At 37.4% G+C, this 18,949-nt stretch overlaps 1 protein-coding gene across 1 annotated transcript in view; it reads left to right on the top strand.

Moving 5' to 3' along the window:
- Positions 1-10,541: 10,541 nt before the first annotated feature.
- Positions 10,542-18,949, top strand: part of SPTBN1 (spectrin beta, non-erythrocytic 1) — a 171,856-nt gene continuing 163,448 nt past the window's right edge. The window contains exon 1 of the mRNA XM_070932247.1: positions 10,542-10,598. The gene's annotated coding sequence lies outside the window, so the exon portion shown is untranslated. The remainder of the gene's footprint in view (positions 10,599-18,949) is intronic.

Raw genomic sequence — 18,949 nt, 5'->3', positions numbered from 1 at the left:
TCCGACAACACCAAACCACAGAGATTGGCTAATACATTAGAAGATAATTTAGAATGAGCTCAACAGATATGAACATTGGGCCAAACCCATAAAATGTTAAGGTCTTCCATCTCTGTAGAGAAAGTGAAACGCAAAGGCATAAACTTGGGAGAACCAGTTTGGCAACAGTGAAGGATCTAGGATTTCTAGTGGGTTACCACCTGAACAAACAGTGTGATACAGCAGCTAAAAAGGCAATCTTGAGTTGCATTAACATCACAATCTGATCATGGGAAGTAATAGCTCCTATGCTGGTTATGTTACATTTGGAGTATATATTGTTTAGGTCTGGGCATCATATGTAAAAGGACATGGAGAATCTGAAGTGAGTTCAGAGAAAGAGCTATGAGGATGATAAGGAGTCTGGAAAGCAAAACCAATAGGGAACAACTAGAAGAGTTAGGTGTATCTTTATTGCAAAACAGAAAACTAAGAGGAGGAAGAGCAGCAGCCAATCAAAATCTAAAAGGCTTTTACATGCAAAATTGGACAAACCACCTATTGAATCTGAGGGTTTGACAAAAATAAATGAATTGAAATGTAAAAAAAATAAATTCATACTGAATATCAAGATTTTCCTGTTGATAAGAGCCACCAAACAGTGGGCCAGTCAGCTTAGAACAATGAGAACTCCTCACTAGAGGTTTTCAAATGGTTCTGGATAATCACCCATAAGGCACTGGGCAAACACTGAACTAGAGGGTCTATATACAATTTTCTTTTATTATTTTAACTTTGATTTTTTAAAGCATTTTATTAAAGATTTGTGTGTGTGTGTGTGTGTGTGAGAGAGAGAGAGAGAGAGAGAGAGAGAGAGAAGGGGGGAAGAGAGAGAGAGAGAGATTAGAATGGAAAATTGTATACCATAAATAACCAAACTTTTCTTTTAGAGGACAAAAAGTTATTTTACATTCTGCAGGAAGTCTAACTATTTCTATGGGTTTTTTTTCTCCAAGTGATTGAAAGAAAGAGAGAGACACAGAGGCAGAGAAAGAACACTGTATTCTGGAATATTTGATTTAGCATTAAGAGAGGCTATTTCAGTGTTAAATGCCGTCATTTTATAACCAATATTTTAAACTTTCAAACTGGTTCAGCACCACTTCCTCTTATGTTCTCCCCAACTGCAGATTTATAAAGCCATGAGAAAAGATTAACCTGGTATAATTTTAATTGTCCTCAAGGCATAGCTCTGTCAGGAAAAATGGTGGCAAATGTCACAAAGTGCTAAAATCTTCAAGGTTTAGATCAATCTGAGCATCTTTTCAAATGCAACTTGTTGTACTTCAAGTTTCTTCTAGTCTAGAAAATACTAATTGTGATTGGTTTCTATGGGTTTCTCAGTGGGAGTCAGCAGAAGTTTCTTGGCAAAACTAAGCAAAAGCATTAAAATATATTCTAATTAAGCATACAGTATTAGGATGGTATTCACATATGGCTTTAGAATGGTTTTCTAATAAAAATATGGTATCAAACATGGTGGTATTCTGTGAATATATATTGTGAAACATTCACAGAAAAATGTACTTTTAAATACAAGGGCTACATAATACAGCTTGGGTCTCTTTGGGTGATGACTAGCACCTCAGTTTTGCTTTCTGGTAAATGGATCTATGCCATACCTGCTGCAGCGACCATTCTGTGAGAATGTCCATAATATGCTCTCCAGTCCAGAAAGATAGAAAAATCCCACTGATTTTGTACGATAGAACTTTAGCATATGAATATCACTGATACTATTTTCCCCTGTGGGAAAGGTCATTGGTGTTCTGAAGGTTTTTTCAGCCATTCTGAAAAATCTCACCTCAGGTTTATTGTGGAAGTTGAAAATATTATTTGCATTTTATTTGTAACATCATATTTATTAATACGATTTACAGATTTAAGTTATCTTTATATGTTTGTTTTCCTTCTTGCAACAATCTGAAATCAGTGAGATTTAAGTTATCTTTATATGTTTGTTTTCCTTCTTGCAACAATCTGAAATCAGTGAGATATTAATCCTAATTTAAATCCTATTGATTTTAATGTTCCAGAACGATTAAGACTGCAATTCAACCTAAATAATATGTGTGTGTGTGTCTGAGAGAGAGAGAGAGAGAGAGAGAGAGAGAGAGAGAGAGAGAGAGAGAGAGAGAGAGAGAGAGAGAGAGAGAGAAGGGAAAGAGATTTAACAAGATGTTAAAGTTTGTCTTAAATAATATGTATTCAATAATTGTAGGAATAATTAAACTGTTTATTGTGCAAAGCATTTTATCTGTTCATATATTGCATAAGTCATAAAGTGTTCTGTTTCCTTTAGGCTTAGTATTGTTTACTGTATCAACTGTAAACTAAACCATTATGATGTGTTCAACATATAATGGCTAAAAAAGAGGCTCAATATTATCTATAAGCAGAAACATATTATTGAATATGTTTAATGTGTGATATCACCCCTACCTTATCCTCTCAAGGTTATCTGGCTTATATATGCAGTACAAATCTATACCACCCACTTCCTCCTCCAAAAATTCTTCTCAGCCTCCAGGGTTGATTAAAAGTCATGTGGAACTGCAGAGAAAGCAATGGATACCTTTATTTTGGCAGAATCAATTGTATGAAACCCAAAGCCTTTAACTGAGCAGATTTAAAATATTTCTGCAGAGTTATTCCTTATTTGATTCTTACAAGACAAAGGCTAAGACTGAGACATGTATATTGAGTTCCAAAGCCAACTTGGATCAGATAGCGAATCAACAAATGTCAGATTATGAAACAGTGGTTATCTTGAGAAATAAATCAGACTTTTCTGCTCTGCCAAAATCCACCAAATATTAGGAATCTTAGCTTAGTCTTGAATAACATCATGAATTCCTAATAGCATGATTTCAGTCTCTCTCACATGAGGTACTAATGTTTATTCAATATATTAAACCATCATTTGTTTAATGTAAGAGTAATGAATTGGTTACTTAACAGACAGTGATAGATAATATATACCCTATATACCTTCCTACAGATTTAGCTTAGCTGCTACATAAGATTTATATAATAAGTCATAATTGGCTGGTTCCATATAACTCATCTGATTTTTTTTTGTGTGTTTGTTTCCTTTAAGTAAAATGTTATGTCAGAATATTTCAGTGGTGGAATTCAAATTTTTTTACTACCGGTTCTGTGGGCGTGGCTTGGTGGGCGTGACAGGGGAAGGATACTACAAAATCTCCATTCCCATCCCACTCCTGGGAGAAGGATATTGCAAAATCTCCATTCCCACCCCACTCTGGGGCCAGCCAGAGGTGGTATTTGCTGGTTCTCCGAACTACTCAAGACTTTTGCTACCAGTTCTCCAGAATCTGTCAAAACCTGCTGAATTTCACCCCTGGAATATTTACTATTTACTAACAATAGTACAGTACCATATACACCACAAACTATTCTATCACAGAGGTCTATTTAGTTAATAGATTAATATTAAGAGGCAGTATTCTTGCATGCCAAGATTTCCTCCCTAGGAAAATATGTACAGCTCTCATCTGCTAATTTTAAACATATAGATTATTTTAAATATCTTTTAAGATATAGCTGTTTACAATATTTTAACTGATACAATATTATAATAGTTTTATGTCAAAAAAGTTCACTTAGTCTTGATGTATTACATAATATAATTATATAATTCAGAGCTTCCTTGATGTCCATTGCCCCAACAGTCAGAATATAAATAGAAGATTATTGCTAGATAAATTTGTTATTGATTCATTGGAAAAAATGACTTATTGAATTGAAAATACATTAAATATTGCGCAAATCATAGAAAAGGATTTAGAAATAGTAAGGCAGATAAATTAATTGTAGAGAGAAAAAAAGTAACCTAATAAAACCAAATGTGCACAAACACTATTCACTATTCCTCACCATAATTTTCCATCCTTTAACCCATCTCATCTGCACACGTATTCATATATAAATTTAAAATAACATCTTTGTGAATGGATGGACAATCGTTTATCGTTTGTTTATCAATAACTGTCTCTAGGAGTTCTTCTAAACTTAGTATATTATTTAAAATTCAGAGGTGGGTAAAAGTATAATACTTTTGCTGACCTAATCTCCATGCATATCTCATCATTGCTCCTGCTACAGCTAGGAGTTGAAGTTCATAAATTTGAAAGACTTGTGAGGAGAATCTTGTATTAGAAAATTGATCTCAGAAAAAAGCAATGCATTTTCAACTCCCAAAGCATTGCTTAAAGTCTCCTGTCACCAGTTAAAACCAATCTGTAAAGCAAAGCTTTCATTAATTATTTATCAAATGACCAAATGCATATTTGCACTCCAACCAGAGGTGGGTTTCAGCAGGTTCTGACCAGTTCTGGAGAACCGTTAGCGGAAATTTTGAGTAGTTCAGAGAACTGGTAGTAAAAATTCTGACTGGCCCTGCTCCCATCTATTCTCTGCCTCCCAAGTCCCAACTGATTGGAAGGAAATGGGGATTTTGCAGTATCCTTCCCCTGAAGCGGGGTGGGAATGGAGTTTTTACAGTATCTTCCCCTGCCACGCCCACCAAGCCACATCCACCAAGCCATGCCACGCCCACCAAGCCACGCCCACAGAACCAGTAGTAAAAATTTTTGAAACCCACCGACTCCAACTTTCTATATTTACTTCTTGATATAATAGAAGCCTCTTTCTTCTTACTTTCCTGAGGACTATCCCAAGTGCCAGAAAAGATAAGAAGCTATGTTAGATATGTATTTAAGTGCAGGGAGGTAAGAGTTCTGTATGGACAACTTTTTAACAAAGAGCAAACCTTGAACAGTAACTATTGTATATAGGAATGTAGCCTTTCCTCATCAGTCTGACTCTTATTTGACCACCTTATCCGTACTACAGAAACAGTAAGTAGGATAACTTAAGCATTTCATGAGGACTGAGAACTGCCTTTTCTCTGACTGTTCCTGTTTCAAAACAATATGCATGACAATTTAGATTTTTAAATAACAGATACTTTATTCATCTACATCCTGATGAAGCACAGGTTCCTGTAGAGTAAAAGCATAACCATTAAGAGTATCAACATTCCCCTGGAACTGTTTATAACATTATTGAACAAAATCACCACATATTCTCCTATTTCAACAATCATTTTTTTTGTACTGTATATAAAAAATTAGTACTGCCAATTTGCACCTAAGGAATCTCCTTTGACCCTAATGGCAGCAAGGCAATGGGAGAAAGTGTTCTTGCATATATTACTCTCAGATCTAGGCCACTGAGATAGTTTGTGATAAGTATCAGGACTATGGAAGAAATAAGACACGATAAAGTCTGGCTTATATTAGCAAGTTTTCTTGCTGAATGGGTTTAGACAAGCTGTTCAGATTTCCGGATGGCAATCCTATAGATTTATAAGTATCATTTAAGTCAATTTCATATTCAATGCAGGAATTCATGCTAAAGCACATTTAACAAAGCACCATCTAGCATTTACCATCTCTTATGTCTATGGAGATCCTCAATCATCCAGGTTATAGTTGCCCTAAAAGTGCTTTTTCCAAAAGCAACTGAACTTTGGTTTTCCTTGAAGATTTTTGCTTCTCATCCAAGAAGCTTCTTCAGTTCTGACTGAATGGTGGAGGATGGAATGATTTATATTTCTTGCAGTCATCTGGTTGTTAGCCCTCTAACGGTAAAAACAGATGAAATAAAGAAGCAAAACATCTTTAACGAAAAACAAAGTCCAGTTGCCTTTAAAAAAAAAAAGCACTTTTGGGACAACCATCTCTTCTTTTGGTGTTGCTGCTGCTGCTAATTAACTGCTGTTAATATTAGGAAGTTTTTCCTAACTTTCAACCAGTATTGCTTTTGTTGTAACTTAAATTCATTATTTCATATCAAACATTTTGAGAAATAAAGAACACATATTTTTATTTATTTATATTTCAAATCTGTTCCATCCATCTTCCTCACTCTTTATCTTCTTTTGTGTAATGCTCTCTCATGTACTTAAATGAGTGCTGTTATACTTTATATTTATTGTGCTTTAACAGGACATTGCTCAAGTAGTATGCATGTGGTTCTCATTTGTTGTAAAGCTGTCATGACTAAAGTATTTTAATAATGCCGTGCTAGAAAATATTTTGTTTTTTCTAGAAAAATCTGAATTTTCTACAGCATTGGCAGGTTCAGAAATCAGATATTCTGAGTGAAATGCTTATTTAGGAAATGGATGAAATATATTGGGGAAGGATTTCTTATATATACAGTATATATCATTAGCATCACTTCTAATATGTAAAAATAATATGCTTAGAATTATATCACTTTTTAGAGGCAAAAATATTCATCTGTATAAAAAAGAATCAATTTTGCTAAACACTACTTTCTTCTTAAGAAACTGTCATCCAAAATTGAAAAATCCCAGCATTGCATACATTATGGTTATAACAGTTGCATTATAAATAGAGAAGAATCTCATTTGAAATACTGTTCAACAGGCAATATAACTCTTATTGCCTTATCTGTTTTTTCAGATTTCAATAACAATTTGAATTTTATTAGCAATGAAATCCAATACCTTTTACAACAGCTATCCAGCCAAATAAACCAAAGTTATAAAAACAAGTCTAATATTTATACAACTGAAAAGAAGAAAAATGAGAAGTTGTACTGTATGTCTAAAAATTCAGCATATTTAATAGAATTTTAATAGAAAAGATTCTGAATAGTTTGGAACTAATCATTCTAAAAGACCAATGTGCAGTTCAGCATTATGAGATAGATAAGAAGATCTATGCTGCTAACATGCTCTAAGAAGTATAGTTACATCAATAAATTTTACAAGAAAGTGCTATGGTTATTATACCCCAGGCAAACAATTCATTGTTTCATAGCTACTTCTGGATAACACCTGAACCACAACTGGAATAAATATCATGAAATATCATGCTATTAGAGACAATAATTACAATTCTATCTTTCTTTGGATGACATATAAAGGATGTCCTATATTTATTTATTTATTTATTTATTTATTTATTTATTTATTTATTTATTTATTATATTTCTATACCGCCTTTCTCCCATAGGACTCAAGGCGGTGTACAGTCAAGAAAAATATAGACACATATTTGATTTTTTAAGGTTTTGTTTTTATTGTCAGCATAAAAATACATAGAAAAAATGTCAAGGAATAACTGCGCTGCATGTAGCAACTGGATTAATGCTTAGTTTTGTTGCAGATAGGACAATTCTTAGTAGTTGTACTCTCATGTAGTATCCAGACAATTTATTGTCTGAGTTTTGCATGGCAAAAAAAAAGTAGAATAACACCTAACTAGGTTAAGTTACCATGCATTACATCTGACTTCACATTTGCACTATGGTTGTTTGGCTTGCTTAGTATGGTATGTGAATAAGACCACTATGGTTTATTTAGAGGTTAAAGCTCTTGATTGAATGTGATCTGAGAATCACATAAGATTCACCTAAGAGCTGCGCTCATATATCATATTGATTTTCTTTTTCCTTAAATCATTATTTGTCATGAATAAGCTGTTAGACTGAATTTTTGGTGGATATTAAACCAAAACCAAACCAAGCATCAGTTTCATGTGTGAATTTCCGCCTTTGTATTCAGATTTCATAGCACATCTCCTCAGACATAGAAGTCAACAATGGAGGATCAAATTGCTCCTTTTGATTGCAACACAATGTGCATCCTATTGATTGTCCAGATCTTGTATATGTTCTGTAATCTACCTTGCTTGCCTATCTCTGCAATATTCAGACAACTTTACAGTTGTAGGGGATTCTTAGCTATAGTCTTCAGGCTGTAAACTGGTGATCACACTATGTGGATCGGATCATTCTGGTCATGATAATAAACCTAAAGAATAGTGGAAAAGAAAAACTCTGTGTGTGTGTGTGTGTGTGTGTGTGTGTCTTCCTTGATAAGGCATCAACATATTTTTTCTATGTTTTCTATGTCCTATTTAACAGAATACAATCTGAAACATTGTTATATATCTGAAAGTCAAAGAATCAAAGGAAAGGAACAGGGATCCTGAAGGTGTCCTTCAAAAAAGTGACAGAACACATGTGAAATATTTGGCATTTTTATTTATGTCACTCTCATTATGTCCAAAGATGAATTTGTGCATTGCATAAGTGAATATCCAATTTCTAGGCTATGTACCACCTACAGATGATGTTTGTGTATCTGAAAATGCAATATTGTTTTTGACTTGATGATGCACAGCACACTACAGATCCTGTCAGAAAAGGACTTGAACGAAGAATGTAAACCTGTCAAGCTCAGATGGCAAATGCTTTTGAAATCTGAGAGGAAGAGGCAGCATCTATAAGCAGTTTCATGGTTGAGGCAGGAACCCTGAGGGAGACACACACTACTTATAAGCAGCAGTGAATCGTAAAAACTTTCCACAGGTGATATACAAAGCCAGTCAGCAGCTTCTCTATTAGGTTTTTTTCATAAATTCTGTTCCACGAGGAGAGTGAAAGATGACTGCACAGTGATTATTAAAATGCTTAATTTTGTATCCACAAGTTGTTTCTGATTCAATAAGAGATGGCTTTGCCCTATTTATCGAAAATATTTATTAAAATAAATAAATATATATTAGAAAAACAGACTTTATGATACGTTGTTTAAACTCAGCCAACTGCAGTTTCTCCAGCAAACTTTGCACATTGCATCAGAAAATCCTTACCGACATCTGACTTGTTATGTCATGCTAGACCATCATTATTGCTCCAACAATTTAAAACATCTTCTTGAGTCATCCATCAATAACATAACTGTGAACAGGTTTTACGTATCTTCAGTGATGACTGAGTGATATTTCAGTTAACGTTTAAAGTTGTACAGATAGTCAGAGTACAGCCTGCGTGTAAATGTGTGTGAGAGGCAGAGAATATAGCTTCTGAATGCTCTGATGCACCTTTGTAGAATTGAATCCAAAGCATTTCAAGGTCCTATTAATTTTCCTCCTATCTGCTTCATTTCTTTCTTAGTTTACTTTTAACAATTAAAGGAAAAAGAAGTGCCAATTATAACTAGGAGACCAGTTGCAGTTTTCAGAAGAAGGATGAAAGGAATTGAGATGTCAATCAAACCTGTTGAATTTAACAAGGCTTGCTTCCAGATACATTTGCAGTGGATTAGGAACTGAAAGCTGCCTTACATGAAATCAAATCATTGTCCGATGAAGCCCAATATCTTTAGTATTCATTTCTAGAGAAACAAATGAGGTATAATCTAATAAAAATTTAAGATATCTAATATAGCCCAGAGATTTCATGGAGTCCACTAGTAATCACTTAAGACCCCTTGATGATGAGAACGATGATGATTACATGCCATCGAGATGTTGTTGACTCCTAGTGACCATCTATTCTCCAGATAATCTGTCCCTAACCTGCTCCTTCAGTTCTTCTTATCTCACTATTGTAATTGACTCTATCCACCCTGCTGCTGGTTGTCCTCCTCTTCTCTTTCCTTCCACCTTTCCCAGCATTAAATCCTTTTCCAGAGCGCTGGCTCTCTGCATATGATGTCTGAAGTAGGGTAATATGAACCTGGCTATTTCATCAAGTGAGAACTCTGAGGCGATTTGCTTGAGGGATCCATCCGTTTGTTTACTTGGCTGTCTGTGCACAGTATTCTCAGGAACCTTTTTCCAACCCTCAAGTTCAAAAACGTCCATCTTATCACCGCAAATCTGTTCCGTTTAGATAGGGCAGGTAGGAGAAAAGGGCAACTATGTATATGCGTGAGAGAGAACCATCCGGTGGGCTTTTGGGGCGACTGGCTGTTGATGCAGGCCCAAGTCACCCGGATGTCACGATTTGGGGTGGGTCTCTGTCCGATGCAGAAGACAGATCAGAAAAGCGGCGGAGGATAATCTGCTGCCATCGCGGACGCCTCCAGCCAACCCGCTTTCCCTTCTCCCTCCCTGCCTTCCCTGCGCTGGACTGCCCTCGAGGGCCCTTGCGCTGTATAGCAGCGGCCACCCGCGCACGTCCGCGCGCGCTCTTGGCGTGCGTGTTTGTGTCTGCGAGGGGTCCGCGCGGGCGGGCGGGCGCGCGCGCGTGTGTACGAACGCTCTATCCCCGCCCTCCTCGCTCTCTCCTCCTCCCACCCCCCCCTCCCCTCCGTCAGTGCAGCTGTTGCTGTGCGGGCGGTTATCGGAGGGGGCAGGCCGGCTGACTGGCTGCGGCTCGCCGAGGTCCACTCCCTGTCTCCGTTTCCATCCCCTGCCTGCTCTCGTCTGCTGCGGAGCTGCTCCCCGTCCCCACCGCCAGTACAGCTGCTTCTCCTCTAACTCGGTCGGTCCGCCTCCCCCCCCCCCGCCGCTCCGTTTCCCCGCTGCAGCTACCGAGATTACCGCTGCTTCTGTTGCTGCATCGTCACGCACCCATCCCCACCTCCTCCTCCTCCTCTTCCTCCGTCACTGCTGAGAAAGGGAGCGCACCGCATTGCATACAAGGACGAAGGAGAGCGGATCGTCCACTCCACCCACCCACCCACCCCCGCCATCACTTCAGACGAGGTAGCTATTTCGCTTCGGGGGAGTGGGGGGGGGGAGAGAGATCGGAGGATCGTTTGTCTGGGGTGGGGGTGCGGAGGGGGCGCCTGGGGATTTCGTCTCGACCTGATCCCTTCGGGGAGGTTGGGGGGGGGGAACGGGCGCCAGAGATCAGGGAACGAGGCGCTTGGCGTTGTTGCTTGTGCCAGGGTTTGATGGAGCCGCTGCGGGAGAGGAGAATTGGCCCGAGGGGCTGGTAGTGGCGGCACTGCGGCGGTAGTAAATAGATGGATTCTTTTCTGCAGGGACCCGAGAGCAGAGATCCGGGAGCTTGCCCTCCCTTAGCCAGTGCCATCGTGCTGGGGAATTTTCTCTCTACAAAGAAAGCGGTTCCACCATCTCATAGCTGCAAGATGAGGATTGCCCGTCCCGTGTCGTCGTTTCCCCCCCCCCCCGTCCCCCACGCCGCGATCATTGATACTGAAATCTTGTTTTCTAAAGGGTTCCTGACTGAACTCCTATAAGGATCGGCTGGGCGGGCTGGCTGGCTGATATTAAGCAAGAAATAAAATGACGTGAAATGGCAACTACAAGTAACCTGGAGGGGCTCAAATCAGGTTGCTGGTTTTCTAAACGTCGGGTGGGTTGCAAAAACAGGCGTGGTCAGTCTTCACCGGTCTCCCCCTTTCCAACCTCTCTGCTGCCCTCCATCTCTTCGCATCAAGTGCTTTGGAGGAGACATTCTCTCTCCTCCTGTCTACTCCCCCCCTTCCTATTAATACATCAACAGGTTTCTGTAAATGGAAATGCTCTATTTGAAAAGAGATTAATACCAACCCCCTTGGTTCCTTTTGGTCATGGTGAGAATAATATAGTGACAGACAGCTGTAATAATCATAAACATTGAACAGTCACCTTTCCAGACCCTCTTCTCATTCAATAATTGGATTTATTTAATTCTACGGCGACATAATATTTGAAGATACTCTCCCCCACCTTCTTCATTGTTGGCTTCTTCTCCCTTTGGAGACCGTTTGTTATTATCAGAAGCATGAGGGTGCATCAGGAAGGGGAGAATATGTTATGTGGGAATCAGTGGGGCTGGAAATTATTTTACTGTTTTCATGTTATTTTTTTCATCCATCCACCCACCCTCCCTTTCTGTCCAGGGGAAAATGATGCAGCACAATGCAGGAAGCATTGATAACTCTTTGCTTTGCTTTCCAGAATACATTTTGCATGAATCGGTGTCCCTTGCGCTTTATCACAGCCCCACCCTAAGGAAGCCTGTCCAATTTTTCCTCCCTCTTTTCCTGGCCAGCAAGGACAGGCTGAGCAGTGCTTTATTATTGGAAACCTCTTCCAACACCCCTCCCCAATTCATGCAGATATCTCTATAGGGACCCTTGGAATGTTCACTTTTCCCCCTCCCTCGGTTTCCTATATTTCACACACACCCCTTGGCAGAGGGGAATAATGGGATTGCAGTCCTGCAGCTCTAATGCAGTTAGGTGGAGTCCAGACTACAGCGGGAACACATTAATCAGATAACTACAAAAGTAGTGGGCATTGGGAGGAGTTCCTTTAAGGATAGTAGGGAGAGATGGTGAGAAATGGTACGACACGTTTCAACTGGACTGGGTGTTTCTCTAGCCTGCTGGATCCAGAGTTGAAGGAGAAATAAAATTAAAGCTGGTTGTCATGGGTAAAAGTCTTCTATATTGGAAAGGAGGTGTCTGATTAACTTTGCTCTGTTATTTACTTGTCACAGTGCTGTTTCTTTCAATAGAAAACTCCAAATGGTGGATGTTTTTATAATTTTTAAATGACATTTTCATAAATATGACCAAAAAGAGTTTTGCTGGACCAGCTAAAAGCCCATCTAGATCCTCATTTTGCTTTTCAGTTGCCTAAATAACTCACCACAATCACAATATAAGGGCAGTAACTCTCTGGCTCATGTATCTTAACAGCTGGCATATTACCTCTGATATCGTCCTAAACTAAGCTTGTTTTAATCATAGTTTGTTGAATAAGTCACAGTTGGGTTATCAAGCTAAATCATAAACCATGGGTTACAAACTGCAATGGCTGGATTTGTACATGATGTTATGCCAAACCCAATGTTATGTTATGACTTCGCACAGAGTGGGAACCCATTCAATATGCAACCATCTTTTGCCTTGTCCAGCATTAATTTTCTACTTGTTGAAAAATTCCAACTTGATGGTCATTATAATATCTTGCATAAATATTTCCACCTGCTTCCTTGTATTTTTTTTCAGTTTATTATTTGTAAATAGTTTGTGATGACAGTTCCTTTTAAACCTACAATGATATGTTTTGCATTTTTTTCCATGTATATGATACCTTCACATTAAATAAGGATCAAAACTTATGAAAAAAAATACACAGTGCATTTCAGCATTTAAAATATATGACTTGTTTATCATTGGAGGAATGACTTAGTCTATCATTTTTCATAGCCTTTCTGTGGACTAGGGAGAGGAAAAAATTCTATATAACTGAAATAGTCATTGAATTTAGCCTTCCAAATTGATGCTTTTCAAATAAGTTAGAAATTAACTCCCATCCTTATTTAAAATTTCCCTTATTCGAAGAGCTAGTGAGTTTGCCTTTTCAGCTCTTCTTCAGCTTAACTCTGTTTCTACATACATTATCATCAATTCCAGACATTATGATCAATACTGGATGGAAGTTATGGGAACTGAAATACAAGTAAATGACACCAGGTTAGAGAAGGGTATTTTAGATATACTGTAGATGGAAAAAATACACTCTTAAATTTGATTGTTTGCAATGTACTCAAATGACTCCTGTATGTTTGTGGATTAAACATGCATGTTTTTATTGTGAGATTGTTCAGTATCATAAATAATGAATGCACAAGATAGTTCAGAAATGGGAAAAATAAAGAGTAGCCTCTTATGATTTTTTTTTAGATATTTGACATAGATAATCCTTAAAAGGCTGAGAGGTAGTAATGGCTATCATTGATTGAATGCTGTGATTGCTGGAATCAATGAGTCTGAGGAGTTATCTATTTCCTGAAGCAGGAAGAAGTGACCTATCTCCATTATGTCTTTTCCCTGAACTTTGGAAGGGCTTTTGGTCACTGCGGTAGATAAAACACTGTGCTGTATTGATTTGTTATCTTGCTCAGTGTGGCAGTCCTTTCTTGATATGCAGTGGTCATAGTTTCTCTATTAAAAGTTGATACAAAACATCAATTTGCAGTTCTGGTGGTCTTAATTAGTTTTTTGTTAGCATAGTATATCATGTGATCTCATATGGATGTTGGAAATAAAGGCTACATAGATTTAAAAATGGCTTAGGTTGAGATGTGCTGTGTGATTTTAATTTAAGGAATGGCTTCAGCATGACTGTCATTGGCTATATCAAACATTTTGTTTAAGAAACCAGGTGCAAATTCCCACCTGAGAAAAACACTTGTATCTGCTGTGATGCCTCAAGGGTGAGAGAGCCAAGCCTGTGGTGTCAGTAGCAGTTACCAAGGACTGTCAGTGTTTGCCTTAAGAAAAAAAAAAGATTGGAGAATTAATAAGTAGAGCAGAACATAGTCACAAAGCTTTTCCTGTGCTGTTCCATTTCAGATGGAGAAACTGCGTTTTGCAAGCTTTGTTGTGCTATAAGCAGAAGAAAAGCTGATTTGAACTAATTTCTGATATATTTGTTTCAAACAAATAAATAAATGCACAAACAAAAAGGCATCCACAAGGGAGTGTAAAGAAAGTCAGGATGGTGACTGCAACTGTGCAATTGAAGCCTCACCCTTTTATTCCTGTGTTATTAGCTGGCTTGAAGTAGTATGAGCCAAGAAACTTACATTATTTAATTTTGCTTAATTGGGTTGCATGTATTCACTGGGTCCAACATCAACGGAACAATTAGGAGCTGAGGGCCAAGACTGCAAAAATGGTCTTTGTGATAAGAATAGATGACATTCAGCTTGCAAATCTGCAATCTTGGGCACCTTCTTGATGAAATGGCATAATTTTGAGTTGATCACATATTCTTCTAACTTTGGGATCTGAATCTAGTATAATAACTCTGTTTGGAGTTCATGTTCAGAGAAATAATTTTTCTAAGTTTGGGGAATGAAGCACTGTCATTTCACACATCTTATCCCAATCATTTTTACAACCACCCTGTAAAGCAAATCAGCCTTTTTAATGCCTTTCTGCAATGCAGAAAGATTTAACCATCGTTCCAAGTGCAAGCTTGCTTTCCCATAGGATTGCTATCTGGCACTAGACTAGAGGGCTACCTGATTTGTTTCTTCTCCAGACTTCACTGGATCCTACATCATCGGGATTTGCAATGGCAATTAGACCATTTTAATTGCCTACAGTACTACAGGAGAGCACGTTCCGAAGTGTTAGAGAAATTTAAAATGACAACTACTGAATCGGTGACAGCCTTGTTAACAGCAAGGAAGTTTTGAAGGGGGAACATCGTAATATAGAGCTTGTTGTCATAATCCCTATAATAGACACAGCTTTGCAAATGCCTCTAAACTTTTATGCATTTATTAAAATGTGCAAATTATTTTCATTTATTTTTGGTAGTAGCTGGGAATGTGTATTTTAAGTTTTTCTTTTCTTGAATGTATGAAATTAAAATACTGAACTATGTTGGACAAACCTGCAGACCATGTACAATTTTAAAATAGCTTTATTTTATGGCTACCCTGTTGAAATTTAGCATTATGCTGAAGATTGGCTGCACAATTTTTTGTTCCTTTGGGTGATTATCATAAAGAAAAGACTTTAAATATAAAAACCTAGTCTCTCACAGGAGAAAACAAATAAACAACTTGGGAAAACAGAAAATCCTGGTCCCATCTACTTTTAGGATACAGATCTAATCATTTCAATACTTTTTGGTACTTTGAAAATTTGAATTTTAAAAAAATTACATTTTAAATACAATCAAATGTTTTGATGGAATGAATTCACTCACTGTAGCCTTCTGCCCCAAACTACCCTGTGAAAAGGCACAACCTCCAGCTAGTGAAAATCAACGTTGTGTTCAACAAAAGTCTCCAACTTCATTTACTGTTTGATTGCAACCAGTAAACTGAATGTTCATATGATCTGCAAATGATACTGTGATTTCAGGATCAGGAGGCTTAGGTAATCATTGGCTGTTTTCTTCTGGGAACCTTATGAGAAAGCCACTTTCCCTTGTTGATTTGTTTGGAAAATCACTTAATGAGGTTATGGAAAATTCAGCAGAAGACCCATGAGTGACACAGCGTACATACTTTATCTCATTCTCTTTCCCAGAGGCATAGAGAAGAATTAAGATTTAAAACACAGACATTCATTCAAATATCTACCCCTCCTTGGGGACCAGCCTTTGCGCTTTTAGGAGGAATAATCTAATGATTCTTTAGAGCTTAAATTCTCTATTCTTATTGTAGAAGGATTTGTTTGAAGTGACAAAATTGTTGAACCCCCCCCCCCCAGTTCTAATTAGAAAAAATTAATATCAAAATAATCCATAATCCAAGATTGCCATGTGGTGTATTTCAACATCCATATCTGCAACTACTGAAACTTCAACTTTCAGAATTCTGTAACCCCAATTAATATGGATTGCACTAGGATGGGGAAAGTTGATCTACAAAGACTTTTTTCTGCATCTACCGTGCCATATGCCTACCTATGGAATAGAATTCCTTAAAGAATTCATTGATAAAATATGGGATAATTAAATTATTTGTATGCCCTCTTTATTATTTTTACAAATAACTCAAGGGATGAACATATCCAATATTACTTCTTCCTCTTATTTTCCCTTCAATAACAATCCTCTGAGGCGGGTAGGGCTGAGAGAGAGAGTGACTGACCCAAAGTCATCAATGGAAACGTTTAGAAACCTTAAGGTTATATCAAGAAGCAGGTTAGGGAACCACTGATTTGCTCCATGGTCCTAAATTCCTTCTTCTCTTACTTATTTCTGTGTAATATTCTGTACAGGCAGAATGCTTGCTCTTGAATAACTCTTATTCACATTCATAGGTCAGGAAATGATGCAGTTTGCCAAAATGAAATTTAATCTGGGTTTGAATATGACACTTAATCCAGCATATCAAGTGATATTGTGAAAGCTAGAATATCCTTGTTACATAATTCCACAGAAGATTTTATGGCAGTCCCAGGTGCTATTAGTTAAATTAGCTGAATTTCCATTTTCAAAGGCAATGGTATAGGCAAAGGCAATCAGAATATGGCACCCTGAAACAAATGAAAGACAATTTTTTCATATCATAATAAAAGTTTCAAAATCGCTTGAAATGGGAAGGAAAATAATAGTTTTGGGATGAAATAGGAATTTTTTTTGCTCTTAATTTAACCACCTAATTTTATCTACATACATCTACAACCTAATAGAACCCAGCAAGTTGTCTTATGCCATTTTTCTTATTTGATCATCTTCGTAGATGTGTGGGACTATAACACCTTGGTCTGTCTTTCTTAACCTCAAGAATTTTAAGATGTGTGAACTTCAACTTCTGCTGGCTACAAATTGGTCCATGGTATCTTAAAATTGCTAAGATTGAGAAATACTGAGCTAGATCATGGTTTTAGACAAAGCAAATCTATGCTGATACACAGTAGATTCTCTGGAGACTTGGGCAGAGAACTTCCCATCACTTGTTCCCTGAAGATGCCAGAGGTTTGATTAACAGAAATCTCAGGCAGCCCCACAAAGAATATACCACTAAGCCAAGCTATCAAAAATACTTCCGCTTACTTTAGGAGAGCCACATTTGTAAGCTTACTCTTTCTTAAAAGTTAATTCAAGACTACCCAAACTCTATTTACATCATATTCTTTATATAAAACCTGCAAAACATTTGTTTGTGATAATGAAATTACAGTGTGGATATATAATAACAGCGCTTCAATCAGCTACTCTATACTACAAACTGCAGGTTATTCATGAGTGTTCTGTGCTTTACAATATGTCCCACAACTCACTGGCATAGCAATTCAGTGAGCTAGATGCACATGAAAGTCATTCCACAAGACAGCTCAAGGCAGAACAATATTTCTCAATCAGTTTTCCTTCTGAGAACGTCCTCAGGGCTGTAGGGTGTGATCGGCCAATCTTCATTCCACTTTTGCTGCAAAATAGCCAATGGAAATGTATTTTTAATTTTGAAATAGTAAAATAACAAGGGGCCTACTATATACATTATTTCTCACAAATGACCCCCCTCCCCCAAGCCTTACAGAACCCATATGTGGGTTTCAAAAACCTTGCTGGCCAGTAGATTGTAACCAATATTTAAAAATATTTTTATTTTATTTTTTTAAATGTAACAAATATTTAAAATATTTTACTTAATATATTTTATTTGCATCCCTATTGATTTTATATAACGCTAGTAATTTAACTCCAGCCCGTATCACAGGGGCGAGGAACTATGCAATAGTTGCAATCTGTGAATCTCAACTCCCAAAATTCCTAAGCCAAGGCTGCCTTATAGGATGGTGTACTTAACTAGGTCTCAGAAATAAAGTCAGCATTTTTAGTGAAAAATCAAATTTCTAGAGAAACTAAAATGCAGTTGATGTCACTGGGATATATGCATTTAAATTAACTTAAAAGTATTTTTGAGGAACTTGGAGAATGCCTTAGCATGCCCACATGTGCTTTTATTTTCAGTCTCATTAAATTTAATGACAGGAACAGAGATCTATCCATTTATCAATAAGGCTGTTCAGTGATTTGATTTGATTTGATTTAATTTGATTCCAAAAACATGCTTTGGAGCACATGAGAGAAGAAACAGTATCATTCCTTTGTAACTTTTAAAGCATCCATCTCTTTTCCAGGGTTTGCCATATGATTCCAGGAAAATATACTGCTGCCTGACCTAGCATTAGACATGCATGCTACAAGCTATATGCTACATGTTACATGTTACATGTATGTTCTCACAAACTCCAAATCACCTGTTGATAATGGAATTTGAAGCATTTCCTACCTAATTTCCACTTAGATCTGAAATTATTATAGTTTGGAAACTACATGCCAAGGTCATTGAACAGTTTTACATGCAGTCATTAGAAGTTAAATTGGTCAAGGTGGAGAGATTTTTCAGTGGTGCTTCTGTAGTGTGAAATAACCAACTGTACAACAGCAGGTCTTCCAGCAGCTGGAAATGTTTGCTGGTTTCCTGAAAGGCCTACCCCTTAAGGTAAGAATCTGTGTGCTGTAAATCAGGAGTTCAGTCTTGAATTGTTTGAGTAATTGCTTAATGCTCTTTCTGAACAAATGTAATGTAAAATCTCCTCTGATACAAGTTTATGTTTTGA

The sequence above is a fragment of the Pituophis catenifer genome, unplaced genomic scaffold, assembly GCF_029215685.1.
Source record: "Pituophis catenifer annectens isolate HBS135680 unplaced genomic scaffold, rPitCat1.0.hap2 SCAF_1, whole genome shotgun sequence".
NCBI lineage: Eukaryota > Metazoa > Chordata > Lepidosauria > Squamata > Colubridae > Pituophis > Pituophis catenifer.
The sequence above is the reverse complement of the archived record's forward strand: the minus strand, read 5'-3'. Positions and strand labels throughout refer to the sequence as shown.